We start from the raw sequence: 21,750 nt of genomic DNA, 5'->3' as shown, positions 1-21,750 counted from the left end.
TGTTTGTCTGGTTTTGTCTAAGCACTGTGTGCATACTAGTGATGTATGATGTCTGTTTGTATTAGCTTGTTGTATTGTGTTTTGGTTATCTTGTGTCCACTGCAAGTATCTCTCTGGTATGGTGTGACAGGTTGTTTTAGCCAAAAAAATTTCCAAAGGGGAAGATTGAAGGTGTTTTCATGTTGGCTGCATTTATGGTAAAACATACCTGGTTGATATTGTTTAATGCAGGTTGCATATGTGTGAAGCTAATACAGGTTTTGTAGTGAATGTCATGATCGATGTCATGACATCCGTGTGTGGCAGCAAGAGCTGTTATTATTTATTAAATGTGTTTCCTGATTTATCTCAATTATCAGTTTAGGAAACCTTTTATTGAGTGCTGAATATTTCGTCCAGAAGATCCTGCTGACAACACTCTTTGTAACAGACAGTTGGCGTGTGAATTAGGTTAACTTGGTTAACCCTAATTTGTTTCTTAAAAAGCCCAAGGCCCAAGACTGCATATAAAAGGACTGCAATCCTATTTTGGAACGCAGACAGAAGATTTTGTATTGTGAAGAACTGTTGTTTTGTAACTGTCTCGTGTGATCCAAGCAATTGTCCTTGATGATTGCGTTGGAATTAGTTGTGTGTGTTTAATGTCACTCTAAGCTTTTAAGCACGAGTGTATGTCTCTTGATTGAAGCTTTTAAGCAGATCAAGGTGTGTTTTTGAAGAGTGTCTTCTATCTGTAATTGTTTATTTGTTTATGTGTAATCACTGCTGTGATTGAGGGGGGGTGGAATGGAGATATTCCATATCTAGGTAGAACCTAGGTAGAAGGGTCATTGGGTAGTGATTAAGTGAGAAGTTGTAAACGGGGGAGTTTAGCTTTGAATTGATACTACTGATAGTGGACTTCATCCCTGGCTTGGTAGCCCCCAGAGTAGGTTGTTTGAACCGAACTGGGTAAACAATTATGTGTGTTCTTTACTGTTTTATGTTGTTCTGTTATTACTATTTGTGCTGCATACTTGTGGATGTCATAACATCCAGTTTGACATCGAACACGTGTTACTAGAATTTTCAGGCAACGTAGGTGAAGTAACCAGTTACATCACTTGAGGTATGTAATACGGTGAACTGAAATATGATTAAATATGATGGGAAAATTTTGGGGTATGACAGCTGCCCCTGTTCAATCTTTTTATACTTGAGGATGTAGATTGGCTTGTGTGCCTGTCGGAATCTGAAGGTAGAAGAGGATTGAACACTAGAATACCCAGGAATTTGCCCTGGCTGAAGCAGGGACTTTTACCGGAGACGGGCTTAAAGATGCCGTCCAAGTGTTGGAAAAGATGTATGAGACGGGCTTAAAGATGCCATCTGATCTGGATAAATACGACAGTTAGAATAAGTCGTACGTTAGACTATATCCGAGCTTGAAGTATTGAGAAGTGTTTGTTGGAGATGGGCTTACAGATGCCATCTGGATGTTGGGAATGTGAAGTGAATTAATTGTAGTGACTCTATTGTCATGAATCCATCGTCGTATTGTCGTGACTCGATTGCCGTGACTTTATCGTCGTGACTTCATTGCCATGATTGTTTCTTAACTGAATACCGGGATTAGATATGTGACTCAATTGTCGTGACTCCATTGTCGTGATTCCATTATGGTGACTCACTTGTCGTGATTCCATTATCGTGACTCAGTTGTCGTGATTCCATTATCGTGACTCAGTTGTCGTGATTCCATTATCGTGACTCAGTTGTCGGGATTCCATTATCGTGACTCAATTGTCGTGATTCCATTATCGTGACTCAGTTGTCGTGATTCCATTATCATGACTCAATTGTCGTGATTCCATTATCGTGGTCTTTTTTGAATTGAGTGTCATGATTAAATCTTGTCTGTCTCTTTCTTTGATCATGTCAGTACCGTTCGTAGTAACCGAATTAGATTTTTGAAGGATGATCGTGTCTACACCGTTCGTGATGATAGAATTAGATCTTGGAATATTGACCGTGTCAGTACCGTTCGTAGTAACTGAATTAGATCTCAGAAGATGATCGTGTCTACACCGTTCGTGATGATAGAATTAGATCTTGGAATATTGATCGTGTCGGTACCGTTCGTATTAACTGAATTAGATCTCAGAAGATGATCGTGTCTACACCGTTCGTGATGATAGAATTAGATCTCTTGTCGTGTCAGCACCGTTCGTAGTAACTGAATTAGACTTTGAAAAGTTGATCGTGTCCACACCGTTCGTGATGATGGAATTAGATCTCTTGTCGTGTCAGCACCGTTCGTAGTAACTGAATTAGACTTTGAAAAGTTGATCGTGTCCACACCGTTCGTGATGATGGAATTAGATCTCTTGTCGTGTCAGCACCGTTCGTAGTAACTGAATTAGACTTTGAAAAGTTTATCGTGTCCACACCGTTCGTGATGATGGAATTAGATCTCTTGTCGTGTCAGCACCGTTCGTAGTAATTGAATTAGACTTTGGAAAAGTTGATCGTGTCCACACCGTTCGTGATGATGGAATTAGATCTTTGAGAGTTGACCGTGTCAGTACCGTTCGTAGTAACTGAATTAGATCTTTGAAAATTGGAGATCTTGTTCATCTGCTTGTACTTGTATCCTAAAAAAGGTAAAGTTAAACTTTATATAATGTCATGATGCATGTATTATGCGACGAGCCTCTCAAAATAAATGAGACACTTGCGTGTTATGTATGAATTCATTATGAGGTAATGTATGCAATGTATGAATGTTTTTATGACATACGATATGTGAATATGATTTATGTTGTCTTGATTGAGAAATTAAATCTCTATGTCCTTGTGATTTTGTTGTCTGATCTTGTCTTGAAGATGCTCAGCTGGAGATTTATGATTTCTGCTTGGGGATGAATAGTAATTTGATGTACCTTGACTGGGGATAAAAGATATTAATAACCCTGTTTGGAGAAGAGAAAAAGTGTCGGGGAACCGACAATGTCGAAGATGTAAACTCCGTTTGAGGAACTAAGTCTTTGTTGGGACGAGAACATTTGAAGGTATCTTCTTAATGATTACTCTGTGGGGATATGATCATGTGTAACCGGCTTTGTGGGAAGGCATGAATGCTTTGAATATTGCCCCCAGTGATTTATAGCTCTTGCCATTCCTGGACTTATATTGATTAGGATATACCACTGAGTATTGATCGAGATGTCAAACTGGACTTGCATAGATTTGCCCCTGCTAGTAGGGACTTTTGGAAAGATTCGCCTCGCGAGGACTTTATGAGATGTGCACTATGGGCGACATGCCCCTAGTAATCATAGGCCCAAGATAATGTCCCATGTTGATTGGGAAGTAGCTTCAGATCTACTTGGATGCACGTCCTTGATTGTTTTGGCATTTGAGAGATTCTTGGAATCTTGACTTGATTGCCCCAGATTGACTGGTCGAAGCATGACATGCCCCTTGTATTCATTGACTTCTAATCAACTGAGTCATTTATAAGAGATGTTGTTACCGAGATGGTTTCGTCTGTCGGGATAACTTTCAGTCATTAGTTGTACCATGTGCAAATTCTTCCTGATGCTACCATTCAAAATTATGTAGCAAAATATGTTTAATAATGAATTCATGAGATGCAGTGCGTATGTTTGTCTTGATTTTTTTTTGTTGAAAAACATTAAAACAGGGATATTTGTAAAAACGTGATGTTTGTAAAAACAAAGTATCAACTCGGCATTTTTGGTAAACCTTAAGGAGTCAGGATACCTTTTTGGTGACAGTATGCTTTCGAACTAACCACGCTTCAGTTAGGACTTTCAAGGGTTGTAACGTGGCTTGGTTCATGGTTTAAGAAACAAAGGATAATGGCTCAAAAATTATTTGTACCCATTCCAATCTTCGTGATGTTCTTCGATCCTATGCTCAGTTAACTTTGCGTTTAAGTCTTAGCAAGGCTTGAAGTTGTAACATTGGTATTTGATGATGGTTAAAGTACCAGAGGTTTATTTGGACAGGCAGTAATACTTTCTTTTTGTCGAGGATTTGTAGTGACCGCTTTTGAAATGTTTTTCTTTTGTCGAGGAAAATTCTTTTAACAACCTCCCTTTTAACTTTGATTTTGTTATCCCTAACTTTTGCCTGAACTGTTTATTTTGAGATTACAGTCAGCGGGATGTTTGATTTTTGATAAGTCTCCTTCATAGGTTTTGACTTAACATTTTTATCTCCTTTTCCTTTTTTAGGGATATTGACTGCCTGACTTGAGAATTAAGGAAATCCATCATCACTTGTGTAAACGACAGCCAGTATGATTGAGTTAACTGAGCAACTACCCTGCCCCAGGTTATGATTAAAGGGTTTCATTTTTGCACGTGAAAGTAAACTCCTACACCTTAGGCTCAAATGGGTTGACGAGGGATTAACATCCTTATATCTCCACTGTTTAGGAATTGAAACAATGCCTGTACATCGTCAGCATAGTCCGTTCAAGAGCATATTGTACGAGGTTGCGGTATCATTTTCGTCATCCTCCCTTAAAAGGATTACAGCTTAGCAGGAGTTGAATAAACACAAAACATATGCAAAGTAAATACGCAATTTAAAATGAGTCATAGCGAAACGATTTATTCAAGACAAACATATGCAATGCACTGATGATGATTATTAAAACAGATAATGTCTATCATAAGTCGAATGTTTAAACAAACAGAAGGGAAATTTGCAAATGAAAGTAAAACTAATGACCTGAAAGTCTCTCCTTCTAGCCATCCACAGCATTAGCAGTTACGTTAGGAGTCTCAGGAGGATCAAATTCAATTTCCCCAGCATCGATCATATCTTGGATCTTGTTCCTCAATGTCCAGCAGCTATTCGTATCGTGACCAGGGCTATCAGAGTGATATGCACACCTCTCATTGGGATTATAGCTACGAGCAGAAGTACTAGGATTCTTAGGGGGATCCTTTAAAGTGATCAACTCTGACTTCAATAGGTGCTGTAATGCTTGAGCCAGTGACATGTTGATTTTGGTGAATTGACGCTTAGGTGCATCTGGCTTGCGTCGTTGTTGTGGAACTGGTGTAGAGATTCAGAGTATCCAGGGTTCGAGCTTCCGGAATGTGTATCTGATAAGAATGTTTCAGAACGTCCGGGGTTCGAGCTTCCGAAATGTATATCTTATTGGAATGTTTCAGAAGTCTGGGGGTCAAGCTTCCAGAATGTTCATCTGATTGGAACTTTCAGAATGTCCGGGGTTCGAGCTTCCGGAATGTATATCTGATTGGAGTGTGTCAGAAGTCTGGGGGTCATGCTTCCAGAATGTGCATCTGATGGGAATGTTTCAGAATGTCTGGGGTTCGAGCTTCCGGAATGTATATCTGATTGGAGTGTTTCAGTAGTCTGGGGGTCATGCTTCCAGAATGTGCATCTGATTGGAATGTTTCAGAATGTCCGGGGTTCGAGCTTCCGGAATGTATATCTGATTCGAATGTTTCAGAAGTCTGGGGGTCATACTTCCAGAATGTGCATCTGAGAGAGATTGATTTGTTGATGGTATCTGTCTGACCGGTTGGTCGACCTGAAAGGCAAAGTCAGTTTTATGTGATGTTATGAATGCAAATGCAATCTTTTCAAGGGTCTTTAGGAAATTTAGTTTGCGACATTAAAAATGATTTGGTCGCGTCTTTGTCTGAAGAATTCTGACTTTCGTCTTTGAACGTCCTTCTTTGAGAATCAGGCTCACCATGTCGAGTGGGTCATCGCCTCTAATTCAGGATATCTCTGGATTTGGAGGTACATGGCTAGAGGAAAATAAATCCTCTTACCCCTTGATAGGTATCATGTCTCTGAACTGGAAGGCATACGGTTAGAGGAAAATAAATCCTCTTGCCCCTTGATGAGAATTTAGTCCTTTGATAAGGGCACATGAAATTGTGCGCCCTAAACTCCTAAGATCCTTGAAAGGGTTAGTTAAATCATGTTATGCTTATGATGTCATAATGTCATGATGTTATGCGAATGCAGTTCATTAGGCTCAACGTGAGATAGTAAGGGTAAACACGTCCTTTAACAAAACCTGCAAGGAAACAAAAGGTTAGTAGCAAACACAAACAAGTCACACAAGTGCCCTTAGGTTTAGAGGCTTGCATGAAGCTCGTATGTAAGTACCCTCCCCACTGAAGTTTAGTCGGTTCAACCTGTCCTAGAATAGTAACCGGGTTCTATGGTGCTCATATCCCTGATCTTTCTCATGGGCATTGTCTCAACATAGCGCACAATCGGCCAGCCAAAAGCATCCCTTGAGTCCAATCTCAATGAGTGTAGTATCGAGTATTAACCGGCTTCAGTCAGGAATCCAAAGCCAGCTATCTCACTACTTCATATAGGCCAAAGTCAAGTTCAACTAGGGTTCTAAGGGCGAATTAGTGCTTATGACACCACGCGATAGCCAAATGTCTCCTCGATCATATTCAAGGGCCATCAGGACAAACCAAAGCATCGCACTAACGGTGGCCACCAGTTCAACCATAACGATACATGTCGTACAGCCTCCCTGGTCTAATGCCACATACCTAAGGTACAATAGATCCGAGTGTAGGATCTTTCACATAGCAGAATACCCAAAACAGCCTTTAAAGATAAAGCAAACAAGTCAAACAAATTTAAAGTGATCCTAGCTCTAAGGTAACCCCTCTTTTATTCGAAAGTATCCCCAGCAGAGTCGCCAGTTCTGTAATACAGTGAACTGAAATATGATTAAATATGATGGGCAAATTTTGGGGTATGACAAGGTAACCTGTTACCTTACTGAAGCTGGCATTTTTGAAAAACTTTGAAAAATCATATCTTTTGACTCGGGTGTCAGTTGGACGCGTCGTTCTAACCTACGGAAAGCTAAAAAACATGTTCTATCTAATAAAATTAATTTGATAATGTGTTGAAAACTTTTTCTAAAAACTCATATTGTTCCGATATTTGGTTATAATGCGAATTGTGAACATGATGAGGAAGACAATGGACTCCATTGATGTGATGATGCTATAATGATATGTAAATAACCAATGTGTGAGAAGTGGCCTGTGTTGGCATATTCTGTTGGTGTGTATTGTGTGAAGGTTGAGAAAACACTTAGAAGGGGGGGTTGAATAAGTGATTATTTTTCGCTTGAAGAAACAATAGACATAACACGGTTATTTTTATCCTGGTTCGTTTGCAACTCAAACTACTCCAATCCACCCTCCTCAGGTGATTTGCCTCTCTCAACGAGGACTTAATCCACTATAATCAGAACTTGATTATAATTGCACAACCAACTGATGTGACTAACAATACAATGCACGAGCCAAACTGCTGGTGACTAACAATCTGCACAAATCAACTGTTTGTGACTAACCAACTTCTAAGACTCAACTAGTCCTAGACTTCTTGAGACTTATGACCCAACTGGTCTCTCAAGGATCTGTTACAAAGTAACTTCAAATGAATGTGTTTAGGATTGCTTCTATAAAGTGTTAATCACAACTGTGATATTTCACAAATATTTAGTACAGAAGGCTCAAACTCAGAATATGGATATGAAACTTTTTCTTCAGTGAGTTTGATGTATCGTCACACTTTGATGATTTTCAGGATAATGATGTTTGTGTGTGTAAAAGTTGTTATTGTTGTTTCAAACGAACATGAATATATAGCTCAAGAATTTTTTGTCCGTTAACTTGATTCTTGGATGAAGCATTGAATGCTTGCGTGTTGCTTTTCGTTTTGTTTTCTCCAACGAGCTACATATGGATAGCTTCTTCAATCAACCTTGTGAGTTGCGCTTTTTGAGTGTTGCAGCCGCCTTGCTAATGATTATGTTTTTAACGATATCTTTCTTTTTGAATCAGACTTCATGATCTTCTGTTCAGCTTGGAATATATCTTTTGTATCAGTATGTTTGCAGCGGTTTTGGTGCTTTATCAGAAGTTGCCTTAAGACTTGAGTATCTTTGTATTTGTTCATCTTTGCATATCAAGTTCTAATGGTAGTTGAATTGAAACATCTTCTGAAATCAGAAACACATAATTAGAGTACCACATTTTCTTATACAAAATTTATTTGCTTGTTATCAACAAAACACTAAAAATATGATTAGAACCAAACTATGTTCTAACAATCTCCCCCTTTTTGATGATGACAAAACATTTATGTTCTGTTCAGAAATTTTGTATATAAGAGAAATAGTCTCCCCCTGAGATGTATAATCTCCCCCTGAAATAAATACTTGAAGAGAAATGTAAATAATAACTTCCTTGAGTAATTTCTGCATCTTCCAGAAGTTCTAAAGTATATTTCTTTCAGATATCGCATAGAACACTTTTTGCTTCAAAAGATCTTTCATTCATAATGAGTTCGTGCACTTCTTGAGAAATTCTTTCTTTCAAATTTTATCTGTAGACTTTCAGAAAGAAATTTTTTGTACTTTGTACTAGTTAGAACTGTTCAGATCATTTAGAATAGTATTTTCCTTTATGTGGTTAATGATCAGGATATCAAACATGTATGTTAAGCTTTTTTGAGAATCAGAATATCCATTTTCTCCTCCTTTTAAGAGATATATATATCTTTTAATGAGTACTTCAAAATTTCTAATACCTACTTAACTTATTTATTCTCCCCCCTTTTTATCATAATCAAAAAGGTGGAAAAAATGTATGAGATTTTTAGTCAGGTAAACAGTTATAAGTATTAAAATCAATGTTATCCCAGACAAAATGACAAACAAAAAGGAAAAATTCATTAATAAGAAAACAAACATTTTACAGACACCCATACCTAAGACATAGACTCCTAGTAATCATACTCATAGTTTCCTCCAGTGAAGGGAAAACGTTCACTAGGTTCAACAAGCAGTACTTCTTCTTTGTTAAGAAGTTCTGTGGAGCGAAGAGTGCTCACAATGTCTGCGGACTCGAACATAGCGGACATGATTCTTCCATATGGTATGAATAAGTCTTGACTGCACTTGAAAGCTTTTAGTGATGACTCTCTCAAGTGTCCAAAGATAATGGCAGCAAGATTGATTGGCTTGTTTAATTCCATACGGTTGATCAGGAACCTATCTCTTGCAGATAAGATTTTGTGGAATTTTCCTCGAGGAATTAGGTTCGAGAGAATGAGACAAAACCAGACTTGTTTTGTTGGAGAGAGATAGTATGGGTTGTTGTGGATACGACGAGCAAGTTGATCGCGACTTTACGTGTCTATTAATCTGATGACTGCAAGTGCACAGTCATGTCGTGTAGTTTTAAAAGATATCAAATCCACATGGACTATGAATCGATCTACCGTTATCTAAGGTTACTATGTAAAGCTAAGGCTAAGAATACTTTGGTTGTTTCTAACGGAAAAATTAAAATCTTAATTCTAAGAATATAATAATAAATGGATATCAATATGTATTTCGTCTAACTGAGGTGATCCGAAGTTCCATTGGTTATGGTTCTTATTTAATTAAAAATATCTATTAACTATGTTATTTAAAAGTCCTCCTCTCAAACTCTCGCTCTGTTGATTTAGACTACTATCATAACTCATAATGTACGCTCTCGCCATCCCATTAGATTTAGAAAAGCTTTTTGAAGACATCACAATTGATAAAATGCTCATTTCATGAAGAGGTTATCTACTTAAATCTCCTAGTCTCAAACTCTCGCTCTGTTGACTCGGATCATGCGAGTATTCCCTAACGTATGCTCTCGCTGTCCCGCGTCGGGTTTAAAAACACTTTTTGAAAATAAATAAATTCTAATTAGTTTTAATACGCTTTCGCCGTCCTTAAAACTAATGTTCTATGTCTACTATCCAGTTAAAGATCTCAAACTCTCGCTCTGTTGATTTTAACCTTTATCATTTCTAAAATCTCAAACTCTCGCTCTATTGATTTTACAACTTTAGCATATTTAATTAGACACAAAACCATAAACGAGTGATATTTAATAAAACATATTTAAGCCAATATCTTAATTAAATTAGCCAGACATATTGATACGGTTAAACATGCATGAATAAATTCGGTTCATATTAATAAGCATATTAATTGGCATACAATATATCATGCAATAATAATTAAAGCGGTAAATAGAAACCTGAATAATAAAAATCTGAATTAATTAAACTTGAAATCTTCGAGTACTTGAACTTCCACCACAGGTTGGTTGGATCGTTCTTCAGAAATTATTCGGGCATAAATAATAAAACAAGGAATAAAAACTAAATCTAGCGTAAGGTTAGATCTATTAAAGGTTCACAACCATTTCTGGTGTAGAAATTGTTGCGAGAAAAGAACAAACAGGCATTAAATTGCAAAGGAAATAATGAAAGCAGAAAATAATAACGGCAGCATTTTCTTGCAGAAATTCGGACCCTTTTCAAATACTATTCATGTGGTATTTATAGGACTAGGTTTGCAACGTACTTCTTTTGAATTGAGTCCCCACGTTCCTTCTTTTTCTTCATAATTATAGTGGCACTTTGGACGTGCGTTTTGACCTAGAATAGTGGAGACGGAGGTCTCCACTTTGATCTCGTGATGACGTGGCCAAGGAAGAGTGGGAGACAAGCGTCTCCATTCTTTACGTGGACTTCTTCCACTTTGGGCTTGGGAGACGGACGTATCCAAGCATTGTTAGGCCCAAGACGGGCGTCTCCATGTGCTGAGGTGGCAGCTTCAGCTCCTTCGTGGGTTGGGCTTCCACCATTGTATTTTTGGGTCTTCTATTTTGCACCTTCTAATTGCTTTAGCACCTCTCCTTTCTTCTCTTGAATAAATATGGATCGATTTTGCTCTATTTCTTCTTATTTTCACAAATATGCTCGCACAGACTCTTTTCCTGAAACAAAAGGAAATACTCGCATAATACTATCATAAAACAATATAATTAAATGAGAATGCTAATAAAATTTATGGAATTTAAGCTAAATATATGATATAAATTCGTGTTATAAAACATCCCCATACTTGAACCTTTGCTTGTCCTCAAGCAAATAATCAGATTAAAACAGGTAGACAATAAAAATTAAATGCAGGTTCACCACATTGTTCGAGTTGTACTTGGCCACAAAATGTTTTTGTTGGAAACCTATGAGATAAATCTCGACAATAAAATTACAGTAGCGACACTAAACAACTCCCAGTATGCATACCAATCCGAATCATGCTATTATAGCTCAACCTTATTCTTGTCGTTTTGTTTTACCCGTTTCATTCGCTCGCAATCACATTAAGCCCATTATCTTTACACACACATAGCAGAGTAGCCGGTTAGTGACTATGATCCTTAAGTTTGGAGTTCTGGCACAATTATGTGGTATACTCCTTTAGTGCTCAGTTGTGGATTGCGGGGAATCGAACCGTAGTCCTTCCTACCAAGTTCAGTACCAGATATCTTCTGAACCAATCAACAATGAGTTTATTGAATATTTAAGATTTGTAACCGTTGGGTTAAATGATCGTGTGAGGATCACCTTACTTAGTTGGTACGTTTCCATTGGCAGTTAAGCATACAAAATTTTTATTAAGTGGATCATACACTTATATTCATCGACTCTCTGCGTAGTTTGTGTTTAAGACGGTGCCGACTGCTGAATAAACTAATAAGGGTTACTTCAAAACTAAAGTCTATGGTTTCTATATAATGGTTACTCAAATCGGTGACGCATACTTGGGGGTTTTAGAGTGTCGAGACAGTAATAAGATTGTCTCGAATTTTACTCTAGTTTCCTATATATCTTATAAGTAAGTAGCTTCGTACTTCCGAACGTGTGGAGTTATGCATTTACTGTTTGAAATTTTTGTTATGGCTCAAGAAAATGGAAGAATTCTAATAAATATGAAAATATGCATGTAAGACTTAAAGGCACATAAATATGCTTTTATTGAATGGGAAAAACATTGCAACAAAAGAAATAACAGAAAATAGAAATACTAAAGGTAATACGAGTAATACGACTCCCCCACACTCAGATCTTGCAGTGTCCTCGATGCATAAAAACTACTTCTCGTTGTTGCGATTGCGAGAACTTCTTCCGCCTCGGGTTCGTACACATCTACGCCTATTATCAGGTGTGCCATCAACACGAAGGTTGAGATCGTTCAGTTAGGTAGATATTTCAGTGTAGTGGCGATCGGTCCTAACGGCATAGTCGCGTTGTTCCTACTGCATTTCTCGAACGAGCCTTAATGTTTCGTTTTGATTTGTCTGCATAGCTTGAAAGAGTTGATCTTGGCATAGTATCGCAGCATACATGGCATCAAGAGTAATTGGCGGAGGGTTATTTGGAGGGGGTTGATGAGCATCGGGTTGAGGATCATTAAAAGCATTATCCGCTTGGTCGAACTCGTGTTCCATTTCATCCACCGGTTCATTATATGGTTCAACTTGGTTTCCTTCAGAAGCTTCAAAAATAAAACGCCAACACTGAATATAATGAATGTTAATCTGTTCGAGACACGGTAGAATGACATTGGGAACCAAAGTTTTGTTGACAACCTGAGTGTGACGACCAACAGGTCGTGGTGACACAATATGTGAGTCACGGCAGTATGTAAGATCCAAGAACTGTGCTGGCATCATGTATTGAGCGAGTGAAAGAATTTCATCGGCGAGGCCCAAGGAGTGTGCTAAGGTGGTAACTATACCGCCAAAATAGAAAGGATTTGTAGCGGGAGAGTTGATGCATCCTTGGATGTGTTGGAGCATAAAAGGTGCGACATTAATTCGTTGGTTGTTAAGCGCACAGAACAAAAAGAATAACTCATTATGATTTACCTTGTGGTTGTTGGTTCTTGCAAAAATAATGTGTTCCAAAATGCGTTGAAAGTAACGTATAGCGGGATTTTGAATATGAGAAGCCAAAAGATTCCTCCAACCAGTAGCATGTTCGCCAGTTAAATTATACCACAGATCGAAACCAAGTTGTTCCCAAGGTCGGACATCGAGTTGTTCAAAAATACTGTGATGAGCATAGGGACCTCAAGAAAAATTGCAAATATTCAGCTGCCTCATCTTGATCTAAATTATATTCGCGATTAAACATCTGAAATTGGATGTTGCCAGTTAAGAATGGTAGATCATTAGGAGTGTTGTAGTTGAAGGAGCTCAGAAATTCTAAGACGAACGGCTCAAAAGTTGGAGCGGATTCGGTACAGAGGTGGATTAACTGGGATTTTGTGAGGAGGCGATTCACACCATCTGCTAAACCCAAGGTTTCTAGACATTCAGTGTCCGCATATCTTGTAGGGACAACTGAATGTGCATAGAAAGCTAAATATTTAGTACGTTGAGCATCATCGTCGTCTTCTCTGAAAATGACTATGGATAAGTCAGGAGGTGGTCTCTCAGGTCACACATTTCGAATGATTGATCGTGGAGGCATTGTATATGTTTGGAAGAGGGAAAAATGTGTGGAGAGAAATGGAAATAAAAGGTGGTAAGAATGTGAAGAAGAGATTGATGGAGGTATGAGTTTATATGGTTGTTTGTAGAAGTTGGATGGTGGTAGGAATAAGTGTGGTTTATGGCAGTGGTCAAGTTTGAAAGAATAGAAAATGGGAAATGGTGTGGTGATGAGATGAATGTATAGAGTTTATGAGATTTAAATGGAAAAATTAAATGGAGAGAGGGAAGAATTTTGAAGGATGAATTTGAAATTCAAAATTCCAAATGGGGAATATGCGGTTAAATGTGCGTGATTGATTCAATGCAGTGTCAATTCGTGACTGGCACCCCTTGGGAGACGGGCATCTCAGGTGGCAGTCTACAGCATCACGCGCATGGGTGGAGACGGACGTCTCCTAGCAGTACAGTGCAGGGACGTGGTCCCACATAAGGGGAGACGGGCGTCTCCTATATAGGGTAGGTGGTTTCGTCCACTTTTCCTTCTGGGAGTGTGTGACAGACAGCATAGTTAAGCATTTAAACATTATAAAACACTGTGGTACAGTTTTAGCACTATAAATGGCAAACAGTAGGTGACATAATGTAGTGTAATTTATGCAATTGACTAGATATAGCAGTTAAAATGACAGCATAAAATATAATAAGGCAGAATCATGTACTATATAATATATTGCATTATCAATGAAAGTACTGATTGCAGATTGTTATAGCAGAAAAATAAAAGTTGCAGAAAATAATTACTAGACTAAAATAGAAATGACTAATAATTCTAAAAACTAAAAACTAAAAATATTCTTCTAATAATCAACATCTCTAGCCACGTTTCTGGTTTTGTAAATTAGGAGCTATCGAGTAAATGTGCTTGAACACTTCGTCGAACTGTGCATTCACAGTGTCCATGAATCCAAAGAAATGCATTTGTAAAGAATGAACTTCTTCTCGCATATGTTGTAGCTCATGTTGCAGCGCATCAATAGCTTGGCCATGGGTAATCGGGTGATAAGCGTACTCAATTCTTGGAGGAGCGTTTCTCGGAGCTACAAATTCAGCAGACGCAACTGGGTGTGCTAAAGGATCAGGAAGAGGATTTTGTGGCACAGGCTCAACTTCGGTCATATCCTTGGATTGATCTTCTTGCGAACCAGGAGGTGTTTCAGGCTCATATTCAGGTACGGGTGCATCCTCAGGAATAGGTTCGTACTTAGGTACGGCTTCTTCTTCGGGTATAGGTTTATATTCAGGAGGATCCATGTCATGATATCCAGGAGGAGTTTCAGGCTCATATTCCGATTTCGCTTCAGGCTTGTCATCATCTAAATGTTCATAAGCTTGTGGAGTTTTAGGAGATGATTCTCTGTCGGGAATCTGACCATAATAAAGCCAATTAGCAGGGTTGTGCACACTCGTCCTTGGATTAGGCAGGGTGAACTGATCCAGGACTTGGTTATCAATAAGGAGCTCAAACTGATTAGGACCAAGGTTTCTAATGATACCTCTATTAAAACAAAAACAAATGTCCACAGAGTTGTAAGTACCAAGCGGTGTCAATCCAAGAAGTGGTTGTCTCAGTCCTATAGCATTTGCGATCATGGTGGCTAATCCTCCGATCAGAATAGGTGAAACTTCATCTTGCGTGATACGCTCGAAGTTAGCTAGCATAAAAGTGACAGCATTGACCGGACGATTCTGAGAGGCACAAAACATTATGAAGAGTTCTTCTCTAGAAACATCAGTGACGTTCTCAGGCTTACTGAAAATAAATGAGCTAAGATCTTATGGAAGTATCTGAAAGCAGATTATGGATATTCTCAGATTGAAATTCATGCTCTTCAGGATTATCATTACCAGTAATAGTTCCCCAAAAGCGCTCTAGCTCACGGTAGGCTAACAATTCCTCTTGAACCACAATAAATGCATCCATTCCATTGGGGAGTCCCAACATAGCAGCAAACTCACAGATACAAAAGTGATACTCAATTCCAAACAGCCTGAAAAGGATTACTCCTCTATTCATTCCTAGTCCACAATTTGGTAGATAAGTGAGTGAACTTAAGAATTCCAGAGTGAGTTTTCAGTAAGTGCAAAATCTTCGCAGCAAGTGAGAACCAGTCCAACCAATTTGGTTCAACAAGTACATGACGCTTTCCTCAATCCCTGAGGCCTCCATAGTGGGGAAATGAGGATAGAGAGATAAATTCATCCTTCTCTCGGCCAGCTTAGCATATCTTCCTACTTGCCCTCTACCTCTGAACGCAACTTCCATATTGTCAACCCCTTGCATCGTGATAAGTTAGTAGCTAAGTTAGCTTGTGAGTTAAATTGAAAAATATGAAAATTAAGTCAGAAATATATGGATGTTGAAAAAGAAGAAAATTAAAAAGAAATAAAAATAAAAAGATATATTAAAAAGATTAAAAGATAATAATAATAATAATAATAATATAAAGATGAAATTTTATAATAATAATTATAATAATAATTATAATGATAATAATAATAATTATAATCTAAGGATGAAATAAAATAAAAATTGAAAAAAAAATAGAAAAGGTTATTTAAGAGAATTAAAATTAAAATTCAAACGATTAAGAAAATTAAGATAATCAAAATTAAAATTAAAAAGTAAGAAAAGTGTGGGTTGTCTCCCAACAAGCGCTTTGTTTAATGTCGTAAGCTCGACAATTTAAACATAACTCAATTTTTCGATTGAGCGGGTAGCTCGTCAAGTTTTAAAATATGCATGTTTTCATCATTTTCGAGACGATGGTAATGTTTAAGACGTTGCCCATTTACGATAAGAGGTTCAACCGTTTTTCCTCTAATTTCTATCGCTCCGCTCGGAAAAATGTTAGTAATTTCGAAAGGACCAGACCATCTAGAGCGTAATTTTCCAAGAAATAGCTTAAGCCTAGATTTAAATAGTAACACTCTATCGCCTTTGTTGAAACTTTTCCTAGATATGCGCTTGTCATGCCATTTTTTCCTCTCTTTATAAATTCTAGCGTTTTCGTAAGCGTCTTGTCTAAGCTCTTCTAATTCGTTTACGTCTAGAATGCGCTTTTCTCCAGCGGTAATATAATTTAAATTCAAAGTCTTAATGACCCAATAGGACTTATGTTCTAGTTCTACCGGGAGGTGACAAGATTTTTTGTAAACGAGTTTAAAGGGAGTGGTTCCTATTGGAGTTTTGAAAGCTGTTCTATATGCCCATAATGCTTCATTTAACTTGGAGGACCAGTATTTTCTAGATATAGCAACAGTCTTTTCCAATATTTGTTTGATTTCTCTGTTGGATACCTCCACTTGTCCACTTGTTTGTGGATGATACGGTATCGCTATTCGGTGCTTAACTCCATATTTCCGAAGAAGTTTTCGAGGATTTTTGAAATAAAATGGGAGCCTCTGTCGCTAATCACTAGTCTCGGTACGCCAAACCTAGGAAAGATGACATTTTTAAAGAGCTTGGTTACTACACGTGTGTCATTTGTAGGAGAGGCTATAGCTTTTATACATTTTGAGACATAGTCGGCAGCTACGAGGATGTACTTATTGCCAAACGATGAAGGAAAGGGACCCATAAAGTCTATTCCCCAGACGTCAAATATTTCTACTTCTAAAATGCCCTTTTGAGGCATTTCGTCTCGTCTTGAAATGTTTCCAGATCGTTGACATCTATCACAGTTCGTAATGGCAGAGTGTACGTCTTTCCACAGGTTAGGCCAATAGAGTCTAGATTGGAGGATCTTTGCACAAGTTTTAGATGTGCTTGCATGACCTCCATAAAGGGCTGAATGGCAGTGTGTTATTATACTTTCTATTTCTTCCTCGGGTACGCAACGTCGAAAGATTCCATCGGGGCCTCTCTTGAAAAGAATAGGGTCGTCCAAATAGTATTGTTTTAGGTCGTGGAAGAACTTCTTCTTCTGTTGGTAACTTAAATCAGGAGGGATTACACCAGCGGCTAAATAGTTTACGAAATTCGCATACCAAGGTGTAATGGTCACGGCTAGAGTTATTTCGACAGGTTCAATCGGGAGTATTTCCTTCAAGTTGAGTGATATGTTTACCGTAAGGAAAATCAATGTTAATTGGTACGGTTTCAGGTTCTAGATTTTCTAAACGAGAAAGGTGGTCTGCTACAATGTTTTCTGTTCCTTTTTTCTCTTTAATTTCTAAGTCAAACTCTTGCAGTAGCAAGATCCATCTTAGGAGTCTCGGTTTAGCTTCCTTTTTAGTTAATAGGTACCTAATTGCAGCATGGTCGGTGTATATGATTATTTTGGCTCCTACTAAATAGGAACGAAATTTATCTAAAGCAAATACAACCGCCAAGAGTTCCTTTTTGGTTGTGGCGTAATTCATTTGGGCTTCGTCCATAGTTTTACTAGCATAGTAAATAACGTGAAGTTTCTTATCCTTTCGTTGTCCTAAGACAGCGCCTACAGCGTAATCACTTGCGTCACACATTACTTTGAATGGTTTAGTCCAATCGGGAGGTTGCATAATGGGTGCGGAGATTAAAGCTTCCTTAAGGGTTTTAAAGGCTTCTAAACACTTGTCATCAAAGATAAAATAGGCGTCTTTCATTAATAATTCGGTTAAGGGTTTAGTTATCTTTGAGAAGTCCTTAATAAAACGTCGGTAGAAACCAGCATGTCCTAAGAAACTTCATATTTCTCCTACGGTCTTTGGAGGTTGGAGGTTTTCGATGACTTCTATTTTAGCTCTATCTACTTCAATTCCTCTATTTGATACGGTATTTCCTAGCACAATCCCTTCTTGCACCATAAAGTGACATTTCCTCCAATTTAGTACTAGGTTAACTTTCATGCAACGTTCTAGAACTTTTTCTAAATTCGCAAGACATCCCTCGAAACTTTGTCCACATACGGAGAAGTCGTCCATAAAGACTTCCGTAATATTTTCAAGGAAATCGGCGAATATTGTCATCATACATATTTGAAATGTCGCAGGTGCGTTACATAATCCGAATGGCATTTATCGGTAGGCAAAGGTTCCAAATGGGCAAGTGAAAGTTGTTTTCTCTTGGTCATCAGGATGGATTGGGATTCGAAAGAAACTGGAATAACCGTCTAAGTAACAGAAATGAGAATGTCTAGCTAGGCATTCTAACATTTGGTCAATGAATGGAAGGGGAAAATGGTCTTTTTGAGTGGCTTTATTTAATTTTCTATAGTCTATGCACATCCGCCAACCAGACTCAACTCGCTTGGTTATAGTTTCACCTTTCTCATTTTAATCACCATGACTCCTCCTTTCTTAGGTACTACATAAACTGGGCTAACCCATTTGCTATCGGATATGGGGTATATTATTCCAGCTTCTAGAAGTTTTAAAACTTCTTTCCTAACCACTTCGCTCATGATCGGGTTAAGTCTCCTCTGGTGCTCTCTAGAGGTTTTCGAATCTTCCTCAAGCATAATTCGATGCATACAAACGAAAGGAATTATTCCTTTTAGATCAAATATCTTATAGCCTAAAGATGTTGGATATTTTCTTAGGACTTCTAACAATTTTTCGGTTTCGATCGGTCCTAGGTCAGCATTGACTATCACAGGTCGTTCGAGTTCAGTGTCTAGGAATTCATACCTTAGATTTTTAGGAAGTGTTTTGAGTTCGTCAGTCAGTTTATTAGAAGAAGGTGTAGGATCAGGTGTTAATGCTAAACATTCGTTCAAGCTTAGGTTTTGGCTTTCTTCATGCGTATTATCGTCAGGTGTTTCGGTTATAGGAATTTCTAGGATTTCAGGGTTTTCGAGTGGTTCAGTTTTTGCTTCTTTGACACATTCGTTAGTGATATCCATGAAATAGCAAGTGTCATCTATTGCGGGTGCTTTTAAGAAGTGAGATAGAATAAATTCAATCTTTTCTTCTCCTACTTCGAAGGTTAGTTTCCCGCGTTTAACATCTATGATTGCACCAGCGGTCGCTAAGAATGGTCTTCCTAGTATGATCGGTATGTTAGAATCTTCTTGAATATCCATGATGATAAAATCAGTTGGGATGTAGAATTGACCTACACGCACAGGGATATTTTCTAACATTCCTACAAGATACTTAATTGAGCGATCGGCTAGTTGAAGAGACATCCTTGTTGATTTAAGCTCACCTAAGTTTAGTTTCTTACATGTTAAAAGAGGCATCAAACTAACACTAGCTCCTAAATCGCATAAGGCTTTATCTATAATAGTTTTTCCTATTACACAAGGTATAGAGAAGCTACCAGGATCTTTTAGTTTAGGAGGCATGTTATTTTGAATGATGGCACTACATTCTGCAGTAAGCGTTACTGTTTCGTTATCCTCGAGTTTCTTTTTATTCGAAAGAATTTATTTGAGAAACTTAGCATAGGAAGGCATTTGGGTTATAGCTTCTGTGAAAGGTATAGTTATGTTTAATTGTTTCAGAAGTTCTACAAAATTTTTAAATTGCGCTTCAGTTTTAGATTTAGCTAGCCTCTGAGGTTAAGTAATAGGTGGCTTATACGGTGGTGGAGGTACATATGGTTTCTCTTTTTCAGTCTCCACTTCGGTATTGTTTTCACTTATCTTAACGGGTTGGTCATCAGTTGATATCTTTTTAGTTTCCTTCGGCTCTTGTTGTGACATGGGTGCGTTTTGAGTTCTAGGATCGATACGTCCATCGTAGTTCATTCCACTTTGTAGTGTAATCGTGTTCGCATGTCCGTTGGGATTAGGTTGTGGTTGAGAAGGAAATGTGCCATCAGGGGAAGCAGTAGGTGCTTGTTGTTGAGCTACTTGAGAAATTTGCATTTTGAGCATTTTTTATGTGTAGCTAAAGCGTCTACTTTGTTTGCTAATTGTTTTAGTTGCTCACTATTGTGAATGTTTCGATTCAGGAAGTCCTTGTTAGTTTGTTGTTGGGAAGCCATAAAGTTTTCCATTATGATTTCTAGGTTCGACTTCCTTGGGGAATTTGGAGCAGCTACAGGTGCTTTTTGATAGCCAGGTGGAACAGCAGGTGCTTGTCCAGATGCGTATAATGCATTGTTGTTCTTATACGAAAAGTTTGGATGATTCTTCCATCCAGGTTTGTACGTGTTAGAGTAAGGTTTTCCTTGAGCATAATTCACTTGATCAGGTGGAACACCTGTCAGCAATTGACATTCGGCAACGACATGTCCAGTTAATCTGCATATCTCGCAATTAGGAGTTACAACAGCCGCAATGGCTGTAGGAGTTATGGTTAAGTTCTCGATCTTTTGAGTCAAGGCGTCTACTTTGGCGTTAACGCGGTCTATACCACTGACTTCGTACATTCCTCCTTTGTTTTGGGATTTCTCTACAGCGGTTTGTTCTCCTCCCCATTGGTAATGGTTCTGTGCCATGTTCTCTATGAGGTTATAGGCTTCATCATGAGGTTTTTCCATTAAAGCTCCGCCAATAGCGGCATCTATAGTCATTTTAGTGTTATATAATAGACCACCATAGAAAGTATGGATGATCAGCCATGGCTCAAGTCAATGATGAGGAAAAAGTCTCAGCACATCCTTATATCGCTCCCAGGCTTCGAAGAGTGATTTGTTGTCTTTTTGGGTAAATCTGTTGATTTGACCTCTTAGCATAGCATTTTTGCTAGGCGGGAAATATCTCGCTAAGAAAGCTCTCTTCAATTTGTCCCAGGTCGTTATGGACTTAGAGGGTAAAGATTGAAGCCACGCTCTAGCTCTATCTCTCAAGGAGAATGGAAAAAGACGTAATCGAATAGCTTCGAAACTGACATTGTTAGCTTTGACAGTGTCGGCGTGTTGCACGAACACAGCAAAATGGAGATTAGGATCGTCTGCAGGGCTTCCAGAGAATTGGTTCTGTTGGACAGCTTGCACCAGCGAAGGTTTTAGTTCGAAGTTGTTTGCCTCAATCGCGGGTGGTGCGATACTTGAGTGCGGTTCAGCTCGTGAAGGAGCGGCATAGTCTCTAAGAGGACGAGCAGCAACCATCTCTAACTTTGGGGTTCGTTGATCAGAAAGGATCAATTCCTGAGAAACTGGAATTGGTTCTACTTTGGGAAGATGATGAGTTCGACATCTTACGTTAATAAAGCGTTCGATTTCGTTAATTCGTTGTATTAATTCCCCTCCTTGTAAACGAGTATTTGGCATACAATCGTTCAAAGAAAAGGAAAAGAATTGCCCTAGTCTCTACGGTCAAACAGTGAGTTATGATATCAACTTAAATGTTCCCCGGCAACGGCGCCAAAAATTGATCGCGACTTTACGTGTCTATTAATCTGATGACTGCAAGTGCACAGTCGTGTCGTGTAGTTTTAAAAG

General features: G+C 38.3%; 1 non-coding gene across 1 annotated transcript; it reads left to right on the top strand.

The window, feature by feature from the left end:
- The first annotated feature begins 20,935 nt into the window (after positions 1–20,935).
- Positions 20,936–21,042, top strand: LOC131615390 (small nucleolar RNA R71). The gene has a single exon (XR_009287807.1). It is a non-coding gene; the product is annotated as a small nucleolar RNA R71 (small nucleolar RNA).
- Positions 21,043–21,750: the final 708 nt, after the last annotated feature.

The sequence above is a fragment of the Vicia villosa genome, linkage group LG6, assembly GCF_029867415.1.
Source record: "Vicia villosa cultivar HV-30 ecotype Madison, WI linkage group LG6, Vvil1.0, whole genome shotgun sequence".
Classification (NCBI taxonomy): domain Eukaryota; kingdom Viridiplantae; phylum Streptophyta; class Magnoliopsida; order Fabales; family Fabaceae; genus Vicia; species Vicia villosa.
The sequence above is the reverse complement of the archived record's forward strand: the minus strand, read 5'-3'. Positions and strand labels throughout refer to the sequence as shown.